Source organism: Lactuca virosa, chromosome 4 (assembly GCF_052849685.1).
Source record: "Lactuca virosa cultivar CGN04683 chromosome 4, Lactuca_virosa_CGN04683_v6, whole genome shotgun sequence".
NCBI lineage: Eukaryota > Viridiplantae > Streptophyta > Magnoliopsida > Asterales > Asteraceae > Lactuca > Lactuca virosa.
Window position 1 is genome coordinate 85,471,012 of NC_136429.1, and position 13,249 is coordinate 85,484,260.

Sequence of the window (13,249 nt, forward strand, 5' to 3'; positions counted from 1 at the left end):
TCGAACAGCCTCAAAACACAACCTTGGTAGACCTCTGATGCTCGCACTGACCAGTCGTCCGCAATCTCGACCTCCAGAGGGCAATCCAACATGCCCGAAGACTCAGGAAACTTCTTGCTAAGCGCAAGAGAGACAAACGATCGGGTAGCACCTGAATCAAACAATACATGAACTGGAATACCGTTCACATGGAACGATCCTAAACAGAGCACTTACATAACATATCAAAATTACAGCGACATAAAACAAAAGCATAAAAAAAAAACCGTACCCGTCACCACATCGGGTGCAGTGCGTGCCTCCTTGGCTGTCAACTGAAATGCTCGGCTCCGCATCACTGGAGCCTCTGCCTTGGCCTTCCGGCCATCCGTAACCCGCGCTGTCGCTGGATTCGGCGCCGCCGCTGGCGCTGCTTCTGTCGCTGCTGTCAATCTAGGGTAGTTGGCCTTCTTATGGCCCCTCTGATCGCAATGGAAACAAATCAGGTCTGACATCTGCACTGTGGGGGCGGGGGCAGTACAATCCCTGCCAAAGTTCCCCATCTTGCCGCACTTATAGAAGCCGGACGATCCCGCTCTACAAGCTCCCTCATGCGGCCTGCCGCATTTCCTGCAACGGCTGTGGCCCGGCTGGCCCTTCGACCGAACGTCGGATCCCTTGGGTTTCTTTCTCGAAACCCCTGTCACCTGCTCAGACTCTACTTTCCTCTTCCTGATGTGCTCCAGATCGAGCTCCATCTCCCATGCCCTGGCAATCATGGACTCCAGGGTCAGGCAGGCCGAATAGCTGACATGCTCCCGAATATCAGCCCTCAACATATCATGGTAGCCGGTCTTCCGCATCTCCTCATCCCCCGCATACTAGGGTACCAACAAAGCCCTCTCCTGGAACTTGGTGGTGATCTCCGCCACAGTCTCCGTAGTCTGTCTCATATCCAAAAACTCTCTGGCCAGCTGCTGAAGCTCCACAGCTGGTGCAAACTCAGCCCTGAATCGGGTCACGAAATCTGACCAAGTCATAGCCTCGATGGCTGGGGCTCCCAACGAGTCACCAACAGACTCCCACCAATCTCTAGATATATCTCTTAAACATCCCGCCACAAAGCGGACCCTTCCGGGCAGAAGCTCGTCAACTGCGCAGACTCAATGTCTGCGATCCATCTCCTGGCAGCAATGGGGTCCTTCACCCCGTGATAGTCCGGCGCACCACTCCCTCTGAAGTCCTTGAAGGACAGTGTGCGCGTACCCGCTTGGCCAGAAGCCAAATCACTCCTAAATAAGCGGAGGCGATCCTCCATCAGCTCGATAATCCGCTCCTTGATCGACCCGAAAATGACCGGGGTCGAATCAAGGATACCTCTAATGATCTCAGACGCAAGGAACTCGCATAGCTCGTCATCAACCTGCTCGGATCCTGCCCTCGAGCCCGATCCTGATTCTGACCCAGATCCTGATCCTCCTGCTCCATGTCGTGTGGTCACCATACTGCAAATAAACACATAAACGTCAGGATCATACATACTCCCGAGAGGTCTCACACACCGCCCAAGTTTCCTGGTTCCATCTCGGCCCTCCTTGACTCGAGTATGAATCCTCTTCTTCTAGTAGTACGGGCCCATACTACCTTCCACATCTAGCTGTACTTTCCTCAAGGATTGCTTCAACTTCACCAAGTCCCTTGCCGATACCCTTTTCTACTAATCTCGTCCTAGGCTTTCCTAGGGCACCCTCTAACCTACTCTCTGCCATCAGCTGCACTAGGAGTCCCTACTTCCCTTCCCTAACTAGCTTGCGATTACTGCTACATATCCGCTCACTAGTTAGTTAAAGTTATCCAGGACCCCTATAGCACAAAGCAAGCAGCATTCGTGCATCGAGTAACCATATCAAGCATAGCCTAATCAGGCTATCCTACCACTGACTAAACTGTCCTAGCATGCAACTCATACAACAGGCATTCAAGGCATCCTCCTAGATCCTTAGCCCTAATCTAGCATGCAGTTCTCAGAATCATATATCAGGCATAAAATGCATCCTCCTAGATCCTTAGCCCTAATTGAGCATGCAGTTCTCAGAATCATATATCATGTAATGTAACATAACAAGTATGGGTATCTTGGGGAAAACTTACTTGAGCTCGGCCGGTCGCACGCATCACACACCTTGTTCTTTCTCAAATTTCCTTGATTTTAAATTTCAGAAAACTGTTCTCTTTGTGAAAAATCTTTTAGTCCCTCGGTTTGAGTCCAGACACCCCCGAGGGTGTGTCCGAATCCCTCAAACCAGGGCTCTGATACCAACGTGTAACATCCCAAAATTTGAGGCCAAAAATTTCGTTTTTCAGTTAAGTGATTCATAAATTAGTTTATCAAAACATTGCCAGGATCATGTCAATACATAAAACCATAATATCATGTCTCAAAATCAGCTCATCTAAAGTAACGAAATATTAGAGTACAATCCCAGAAAACTCAAAGCGGAAATCATGTGTGTATGTGTGATGAGCTGCTACACCGCCGGCTCCTTCCCCTTGAATGGAGAGGTACCTGAAACCAAAACTGAAACTGTAAGCACAAAGCTTAGTGAGTTCCCCCATCATACCACATACCATACAATCACATAGCATATATACCACCGGGCAATTCTGGGGCGCCCGTCCTACCCATGTCAAGCCATTATGGGGTGCTGACCTACCCATGTCAAGCCATTCTGGTGTGCTGACCTACCTATGTCAAGCTATTATGGGGTGCTGACCTACCCATGTCAAGCTATTCTGGGGTGCTGACCTACCCATGTCAAGCTATTCTGGGGTGCTGACCTACCCTCCGGTCTATCTCAACCGAACACGGGGACTATTTCACCCCTACTACTAACACATAATGTCATATCATAATCATGTTGTCAGACATATCTGGGGTGTCCGACCTACCCATTGGTCCTAACGACCGAATCGGGGACTAGTCCCCTTCTACTGATACTATCTCATATAACATGGCAACTAGCAAACTAGCATACTCACATATCTAGCAATCTAGCATACTCACATATCCAACAATAACAGACCAGACAATTATCACAAAGATAACCATCCCAACTAACAATTACTAGTGGGCCGGCCTTGGTGCCTTAGACCCACTTCTACTGGAAGGTAACTCACCTCGATGTCGTGTAGTGTCTGTCTGTCCTTGGCGTAAAGGTTGGCTCTCCTTGACTCCTCAATCCCTACACGACAACCTTCAAGTCATCAAACAGAACATACAACCCTAACCAGGGTCAATACCAAAACCAATCAAAGTCAACATTGGTCAAAGTCAACACCCAGTTGACCTGACTCGCCGAGTTGGTCTACCAACTCGTCGAGTCCATACTCCACTAACCCGATCCAACCCCGACTCCACTCGTCGAGTCTAGCAAGAACTCGACGGGTTCTCCTTCATTCAAACCATCAGGACCATCTTCATCCGACTCGCCGAGTTCTTCCTTGAACTCTGTGAGTTCATCTCCCTCATAAGAATGTTTCCGGTCTACGACTCGCCGAGTTTTATGAACAACTCGTCGAGTCCATCTTCAAAGATTGGGAGATTGCCTTGGACTCACCGAGTCTGTTCATACACTCATCGAGTCCCATGATTCCCAGATCCCTTTTCGTGTCTAAACATCTACGGGACTTTCCTCCCTAACAATTGGTCCATCCACAGAAAGGATTTGGTGGTCATTACACCGCGACTCGCCGAGTCCCAAGAACAACTCGTCGAGTCCATCCTTGACCAACACTATACAGTCGATTTAAATGGGTCTCAACACCACAAAATCATAGATCTGGCCTCCTAATGTCCATTTCATACGTAAAGTTTCCAACTTGGTGCACATGCAAGGGATCTTTGGCCCAAAAAGCCATAAAAGATGGCCTCCAAGGTGCATGGGGTGTTCATGGCAGCAAAATGGGCACCTTTGTGCTATAAAACCCCCCAATAGACCTGGATCTAAAGCATACACTGACTTCCAACACTTGATCCCGATTACAACCTCTCTAGGGATTAGAAAGATGTAGGAAAAGGCCCAAAATCAAGATCTATAGACAAAGGTTCGACTTCATACCTCCAATAAGCTGAAAATGAGCTCCAAACTCTGGATCTTCTTGTTTCCCCTTGGTCTCACAAGTCTCCTTCTCCTTTCCAAGCTTCAAACACAAAAAGTAGCACCACAAGGCTCAAGAACACAATAAGAACGACTAGGGTTTCGATATACAGCTTTCTGGGAGTGATAGGGACGATGGAGGATGAGATAAGGTGTTTAAATAGGGTGCAAACCCTCAAATTTAGGGTTTTACTCAAACAGCACCTACTCGCCGAGTCAGTCTTCCGACTCGTCGAGTAGGTCACTTAAACTGTCCGCGGATCTCGACTGTACTCGACGAGTTGGGCCTCCAACTCGTCGAGTCCCAGAGAAAAACACAAGAAATGATTGAATTAACTGCGTACCAGGAATCGGGTGTTACATTGAGTAAACCAGAGCACAACTTATTTGTAAATTATGACTTATATATCTTTGTTTTAAGAATAAAAGATATTTTGTTTTAGAATTACTTGTGATTAAATCCATGAAGTAATCTCTAAGCGTGGGTCTAACCATTAATCAAAATCCATATTTTCTAAGTACTCATGAATATCGCAACAATCCCTATGCAATGAACAATCTGCAAACAATTCATGACAGTCTTAAATAAATACTTACTCCCAAAGTATGATTGATTGTGGCAATTCAAATAAAATAATATTTGGAAGTAAAACATGAAAAGTGATACACAAGAATAAATCAATAGACAAATGGTATCTCACACTTCAGGCATAAATAAATCTTTATTTAATTAATAACCATTCAGTTAAAATTTATAAGTGTTACATTGTTTCAAAATATCAACTAACTACTAAAATCTAGAATCTAATATCATCTCTAAGCCTCATGCTCCTGCTATTCTCGAAGTGCTTAATCTTTCTCATGTAACGTCCTAGTTTTTAACTAAAAAATTTCATTTTTATTTATTCAATGTATCAGAGTATAGTTACATTATGCAGAAACATGTTGTGAATGCATGTGTACAACCGAACCTTTCCCTTATCACGTATTATTCAAGTACCTGAAACACATTTATATTCATATAGGTAAGCACGATGCTTAGTGAAATCTCCAAAGTACCATGTACCACAATATATATATATATATATATATATATATATATATATATATATATATATATATATATCAAGCCATGCATATAAACGGGTCCCATCTAAACTACACAATGGGCCCCACCCAACCTCCATAATAACGGGCCCCACCCGAACTACCTAATCGGTCCTGCCCGATCTACATATAAACGACCCTGCCCAAACTACCTAATGGGCCCTGACCAACATATATAACGGGCCTTGCCCGTCATACATAACCACATTACACACATATATACCACACTTTTAGGATCTACTACTATAGGCACAAAGAGGCTATATGTGACATCCACACTTTCATAGCCAGAAAAGACCTATTTATTTATTCTTTATTTCTTTCAGAGTATACAAATTTATTGCGGAATTTGTTCCCAAAACATGATAATATTATTATCAAAGCATTCCCGATGAAATGTATTTAATCTATATTTAAAACAATGGGATGTCATCGTCAATACAGTTACATAAGCATAAACAAGTCTTAATAGTCCTTACAACATCTTATTATATTATGGACTACAAAATCCTCAAAACACTCAACATCCTTAGGTCATCGTGCCGCTACCTGTGATACAAAGAAACTGAGTGGGTCAGGCTTGCAAGTCTGGTGAGCACATAGGGTTTTCAACCCATAATAATGTTCTTTAATTGTATATTTTCATCAAATAATTTGCCCAATTACCCATCACCCGTTATTCTTACATATTCATCCTAAAATATTGATCTCAAGGGACCTATCCTAAGGATCATCATCATCAATGGGTAGACAATACTGCTTGGGGGATTCCTTTAGCAATATGTGTTGATAAGGTAACCATGGGGGGATAGAGTATATCAATGAACGTATAGTTCACTAACACCTACAGGTTTCGAGCCTGCTAGCATTCCACGGGATTGTCTAGAATAGTCTGTGGTCGTCATCTATACTCTGCTAGACGACTGGTTCATTAAAAGTCAAGGCCTCTCATCATCATCTAATAATTTTCGTCACCCATCACTACCTAATATATTTTATATAAATATATGAAAACACATATATGATTAAATTAAGTATAATCATATAAGTTATTTAACACAGATATCAACTAAGACACATAATAGGCACAAATAGCATTTAATCATCATAGATACTTTATATCTATAGATTTCCACATTACCTGTTAATTGATTTCAAAAAAAGAAAAATTGATCCTACCCAAGAATGTGAACCCATTTGAATTGATTTTCAAATAGAAAAACAAATCCAAATTGAGGCGTAAAGATGCAGAGAAAAGACGATGTATAACAATGGATTTTGGGATAAAAACTATGCTCCTCTTGATCGAGAGAGAGAGAGAGAGAGAGAGAGAGAGAGAGAGAGAGTAGGCCCCTTTTTATTTTTTTAATTATTAAAATAAATAAATTAATATTAGATTTAAAAAAGAAATGAAAGAAAAATGGAAAATAAATACCCTTAGGGTATTACAGTCATTTCACTATTCAGAGGGACCAAAAACGCAACGAAACTAGCTCAAAATGACCACTAATCCAAAAAAAGTCGGGGTTTGGACTAAAACCCTAAAAAAATGCATACCATAGGGACCAAATTTGCAATTTAGTCATTAAGTAATTATAAAATATTAAAACATATTAAGTTATTTTCTTGTAATGATAAAAAAAATTCACAACATAAATTAAGAAAAATAATATAATGATATTGTAACACTCGTGTTTCTAGCCTAGGCATTAATATTAAGGTGTTTCTAGCCTAGGCATTAATATTAAGGTGATAGTCTAGGTTAACCTTTGTAACTCATTTTGAAGAAATGAAAAAGGAATTATGTGAATTCTATGTGTTTTATGTGTTTTATGCTTAATTACTAGGAGTTAATTAATTAAGAATAAAAATGAGCGTCAAAATTAAATTTTAGATAAAGCCGATATCTATTAAGAAAGTTGTAGTGGTCGTGACAAGGATTACGGATATATAAAGAATGCCGAAATCCGAGTTATAACGAAGAAGTTATGACCTGTCGAAGTTTCACGACAAAACCGGTACGGTGCTGAATGTCGTAAAAAGCGAGTTTTCGATAAACTACTTTTTAGCCTTAGTGATCTAAACGAAACTCGTAGTGTTCGTTAAACCGAGAAGTTCGATAAAAAGAACGCCCAAATCTGACTTCGTATGAGGAAGTTATGATTTTTCGAAGTTTCAGCTTAACAGTAGACAACTAAAAACTCGAATTTTAGATCGAGTGATTTTTAGCCGACACAACCTAAACGAGAATCGAAGGTCTCGTCATTAGTAGTACAACGGTAAAAAGTCTGACGAAAACGGACGTCGGATGAAGAAGTTATGAATTTTTAACGGATTTCCTGTCCCGGTCTGTTAAAAATAATAATATAAAAATTAAAGTCAAAATTAGTCGACAAAGTCTAAATGGAAGTTGTAGAGCGTAATTTTACCTACGCGTGCATATAAAGAACGTCAAAAACGGAGCTCGTATGCGAAAGTTAGGGATTTTAGAAGTTTTTGCACAAAAACCGAGAAAATTCGCATAGTCACGATTTGCCACGTCACCCTCGCTTAGGCGAGCCACGTGTCCGAGCTGCTGAGTCATCCGAGCACCTGGCCTGATCCGAAGTGGTCCAATAGCGGTGCGACACATACTCTCTTCCCTCGTGTCCGAAATCTCGCAAGAATGCCACGGATCCCCCCTACTTCGGACTAGACCTCGGTCCAATCAGGAGAGGACAGCGAGGCCTTCGCACGTGCAGCCACCTACGCACCCTTGCCTGCGGACCCCACCACCAGAACCGACTTCGGACCCCTATAAATAGAAGGGTCCTGCGAGCCTTCTCGGGTACTTTTGGGATTTCACCATTTTCACCCCTTTCTTCATATTTTCTTCATCTTAACATTCCTCAAAGCCACGATATCGATTATAAGCCCCGGAATACGCCACGAAGTGCCCGTGAAGCCCGAGAAATTTATCTTTTCGGTTTCGAAGCCCGACTTTTGCAGAGCCTGGTTTCTCAATAAAACTCCCGATTTTATTAGAAACGATCGTTTTAGGAAACGAATTGCTGCCCGGTTTTCATCAAAACATGTGAGTGTGTAGTTACTTTCAATTTACACATAGATATGAAGTATTTACCTTAAAATACGTGTTATGTGTAAATATGTTAATTGTTTATTTGAGGTGACTGTTGAATTGATGTTTTATACAAGTTTTAAACTGTATATGTATTTTATCTACAAATATGTTGGGTAGAACATGGGTAGACAAAATAGTCGGTGGGTGTTAAAATGATGAGAGGTCTCGGTGTCGGTGTTATTGTTGGTGTTATCGTTGTAGTCGTCTAGCGGAGTATAGATGAAGATCACGGACCTTTCTAGACAGTCCAGTGGTACACTAGCAAGTTCGCAACTTGTAGGTGTTGATGAACTAAATGTTCATTGGTGTACTCCAATCCCCCTCATGGTTGCCTTTAGTACATGTATGGCTGAGGAGTCCCCTTAGCAGTAATGTCCAACCCGATGATATTCCTTAGGATAAGTCCCTTGTGTTAGGTGTTTAGGGACGTAAAGTGAGGACAACGAGAATGGGTAATCAGGGTTATTGTTGATTGGTGAACTTAATATGTTATTATTATTGTGGGTTGAAAACCCTATATGCTCACCAGGCTCCCAAGCCTGACGCACTCAGCTTTTTATGATTACAGGTAGTGGACCCCGAGCATAGTCGGAAGACGATGAGAGATTTTTGGATTATAGGCCAGTAGTTGTAAATAACTGTTGAAAGGCTTATAATGTCTTGTTTATGCTTTTGATCTGTATCGGAACATGACATCCCGAGGTTTTGATATATATATGGAAAATATATACCTTCTTAAAGAAGGGTTTTGATAAACATTATCATGTTTTATATTGGGGACCTATTCCGCAATATCTTTTGAAAAGATTTCTCTAATTTTATTTTAAAAAGCATAAATTAAATCGGTCTTTTCTGGCCGAGAAATTAGGGGATGTCACAGATATTTATGTAATGGGAGAAAATTGGGGATTAGAAATGTAAATACTTTAAAATTGAAGGTGTTACATACCTAATTGTGGAGTACTTCTTTCATGATCTACACCTTCATGTTTGGGGATAATGGTTTCGTCGATACAATCTCCTGGAAATGTCGCTGATCTTTGAGCAAGATAAACAACGCAAATGAAAGATTAATAAAATGAAGATCTAATGGAGAAGAGTATTTAGAAGACGACGATGGTTTCCAAAAAAATGGTGACCTATTCGAACGCGAGCTGTTCAGCAGGATAACACGATGACACAACCGATAACAAAGAGAAGAAGAAGAATTCTCGATTAAACTGGTATATATATTTTTATTGAAATATAAACTTATTATAAACAATTCTTATTCTAGGATTTATTTTTTAATTTTTTTTATATAATTTTCGTTTCAAGTCTTGGCATATTTTTCATAAATTTATTTCATTTGCTGTTGACTTCCTAAATGATGATAATTTCAGTTAATGACATTAATCTGAATGTACTTTTTATTTGCAAGGATTTGTAGGAGCTTATGAACCAGTTGTGGTCAAACGTGTCGTGGATAGCATGGCTATCAATTTAAGGTCAAGTTGTGTCAAAGCGACTAACTGATGTTGCTAATTTTGTATTAGAGGGTAATTGTTTTTTCGAACTTTCTAATCGTTTATTTGTAATAGACTTGAAGTTTGGCCGGAATTAGAATCAAATTTCATTCCATTATGGCATTGGTTGCAAATGAGTATTAGATTGAATTTAATTTAAATTCACAAATCCTTTGACATGTGGATTTCAACATTCTATCCTAAAATCTATGGTATCCAAATTACTCGATACCCTTTTGTTTTCAAAAGGGTAGTATATATATATATATATATATATATATATATATATATATATATATATATATATATATATATATATATTTATATATATAGAGGTAGGTTCATATATGGATGGACATCTATTGTGTGGATGTAAAACCCAATTAGAATTTAATAAAAAACAAATCATTAATTAAATTAAAAATGATAGTTTAGTAATATATATATATATATATATATATATATATATATATATATATATATATATATATATATATATATATATAAATTCCAAAATTAAAATCCTATCATATCCCTATAAGCAGTTTCCAATTTCCCTTCAAACAACATCATCACCGACTCACTGCCATCTCCCACTAGGAAAGTAGCCGCCGGCACCAATAAAGACGATGGGTACCTCCGGCAGCCCCCTCCACCCAAACGCCACAATCTAATCTCCGTATGACCCCAACAATCGCCATCTTCATTTACCACCTCCGGACATCCACATAAACAAACATGTTGCCTGTTGCTCATGAAATAAAGTCGAGAATGGGTAAGAGATGTTCACGAGTCATCAAAAATCGAAAGGAAGAAGATGAAGAGATGAATGGAACTTCAACCTATGTCATTTTACTCAATCGTTAAGGGCCATAATCGATCCCCACTATTCCGGTAAAACTTCAACCGATGTCATATTACTCAATGTAGGAAAGGAGATCCCTGATGATGTACATAGGCTTTTGCTTCATGGTGCTCCTGATCATGTTTTAGATAAGGTTTAATCCCTTCTTGTATATAAAACATAAATCAATTTCGATTTGTGTTATATTTCATGGATTTTATTTTGCCATTTGCTGCACTTGCTCCTAAAACTGTCGTAACTCTTTATCTTAGGTGTTGATGTGGGGAATGAAGCATGTGAGTTGGAAAGATTAAAGTCAAAGCTTTCACAGTTGTATAGCAACAATCTCCTCAAGGTCGCTTCTTTTCTTTAGTCATTAAGTGTCTTTCATATCTCATATCAATGAATTAATGGCTCAAAATCATGTTTTGTGGTTCTTGATCAGCTTTTACCCAACTTCTGAAATGCATTTGTTTATGTTGACCAGGCTGGTACTCAACCATTGAAATTGAGTGCTTGGAAACAACTTGCACATGAAGAAGGTATGTAGAAATGATTTTTTTAATTGCGTGTGGTGATAATTGTGTTATTTAGACTTTAGAGACCTTCTGAAATGCATTTGTTTATAGAACTTTCCATTGTTTAATTAATTGTCTAATACATTTTTTATTTTAGATGTTCTGGGAATTGTAAATTGCAATTGAAGATTCATTGGTTTATTTGGGGATATCATATTGACAAAAGTCCATTGCTTAATAATTTTATAATATAAGAACTTAAACCATTTCAAGGTTCTAGCACTTAACGGTTTTATGGCTGGATTTTATAATATTATAACTTAAACCCACTTACAGCACTTAGATATTTTATAATATATCAACCCCTGTTAGCACTTTCTTTGTGTGAATTGTATATATCTTTAATTAATACATAAAATTAGAATAAAGAATATTTAGCACTTATAGCAAAATGAATTAATAATTTGCAAAATTAATCAATAATTTGCATTTCATAGGATTTGATGACAGGTCAACCCCTGTTAGCACTTTCTTTGGTGAGGGGTCATTCTTCCATAATTGAATTCAGTTCTGTCGGAATGGAATCACGATTTTTAATTCTACTGGAATGGAATCATGATATTTCATCACTAGTTTTTTATTTTTCATTTGCTAATGTATTATTGAGTTCTAAACTACAATTGGATTTGGTTTCACGGATGCTTGAAGAACGGAATGCATAATTGAAAGTGATTCTCAGCAACAATATTCTTTTAGAATGTATTTGTGTCTTTTGTTAGATTTTGATGTTTTGTTTTTTCAATTTTTAACCGTTCTTAATTTTATTCTTTAACAATAAATGTAATTCTTAGCAATTTTTACCCATATTATTTAAGAATTAGTGTAATTTTTGTTTTTATTTTTCAATCGATGGTTCAAGAATTTGTTATTTTTCAAGAAGTTCATTCTGTCAAAATATGTATTCTATCAGAATATTTATTCTTTTATGGTTCAAGAATGTTTCAAGATACTCATAAACATATTCTGTTAGAATGACCCGAAATAAAATAATTATTATCTATTAAAATCAGATTTTTCAAATTAAGAGAATTAATTACCCCTAAAAGTTTGAAATTTCCTTTTTTAAATGTTGTTTAATTGACAATAATACCCTTATACTAAAATTTATGTGATTATATAGTACATGATATCTCATAGTAATATCATAGACCCTCAACTAACGACCATTTATTCTATTCATCTATTGGTCCAGAATTATCCTTACGACCACACAATAGATATTATCCACATTATAACCTAGCCCTATATATATATATATATATATATATATATATATATATATATATATATATATATATATATATATATATATATATATATAAAGTAACATAGATTAACCATCTTAGCCTTTTAAGCAAGCGGACGCCTACCACTATTATCTTTTTATTGGTTAATGCAATGTTTAGTGGATAATGTTTGTGTTTATTTCATTTTTTTTCTATTTTCAAATTCTTGCATGAAGGCTAGAGTGCATATAGGTGGACTGTTAATTATTTTCTTATTTGAAAGTGAAGTGAAATTTAAAAAATGAAATAATGTATGTTTTGTGTAAATATTACAAGATGTCAAAATTGGAATTCAATATTTCAAAACCATGGTGGGAATAGAGTGGTGAGTACAAAAAATCTTCCATATAAATTGCATTGCTATATACTTTTTCATAATAACACGTTCTCACTCGTTCTTTTTTTTTCAAGATCTTTGAGCCTCATAAGGATTCTTCTAACTGGTCTGTCCCAATGACAACATCGTAAGGGTTCCAAATGGACCTCTAGACTGAGGTAGAGATGCGAGAGCATTACCCTGACTTGTTCATAGCAACAGACTTCGAGGGCGAAGTCTGGTTCAAGTGGGGGAGAGTTGTAACACCATGTTTTCCACATATTTATTTTATACCCTTGTTATAAGAATAGTTGTCAGAATGGGTTCCTAGTAGCGTTTGAAGAAAAACACATAAC

The 13,249-nt window shown here is 38.3% G+C and overlaps 1 long non-coding RNA gene across 1 annotated transcript; it reads left to right on the forward strand.

The window, feature by feature from the left end:
• Positions 1-10,411: 10,411 nt before the first annotated feature.
• Positions 10,412-11,513, forward strand: LOC145109876 (uncharacterized). The gene is made up of 3 exons (XR_013709291.1): positions 10,412-10,867; positions 10,986-11,068; positions 11,201-11,513. It is a non-coding gene; the product is annotated as an uncharacterized LOC145109876 (long non-coding RNA).
• Positions 11,514-13,249: the final 1,736 nt, after the last annotated feature.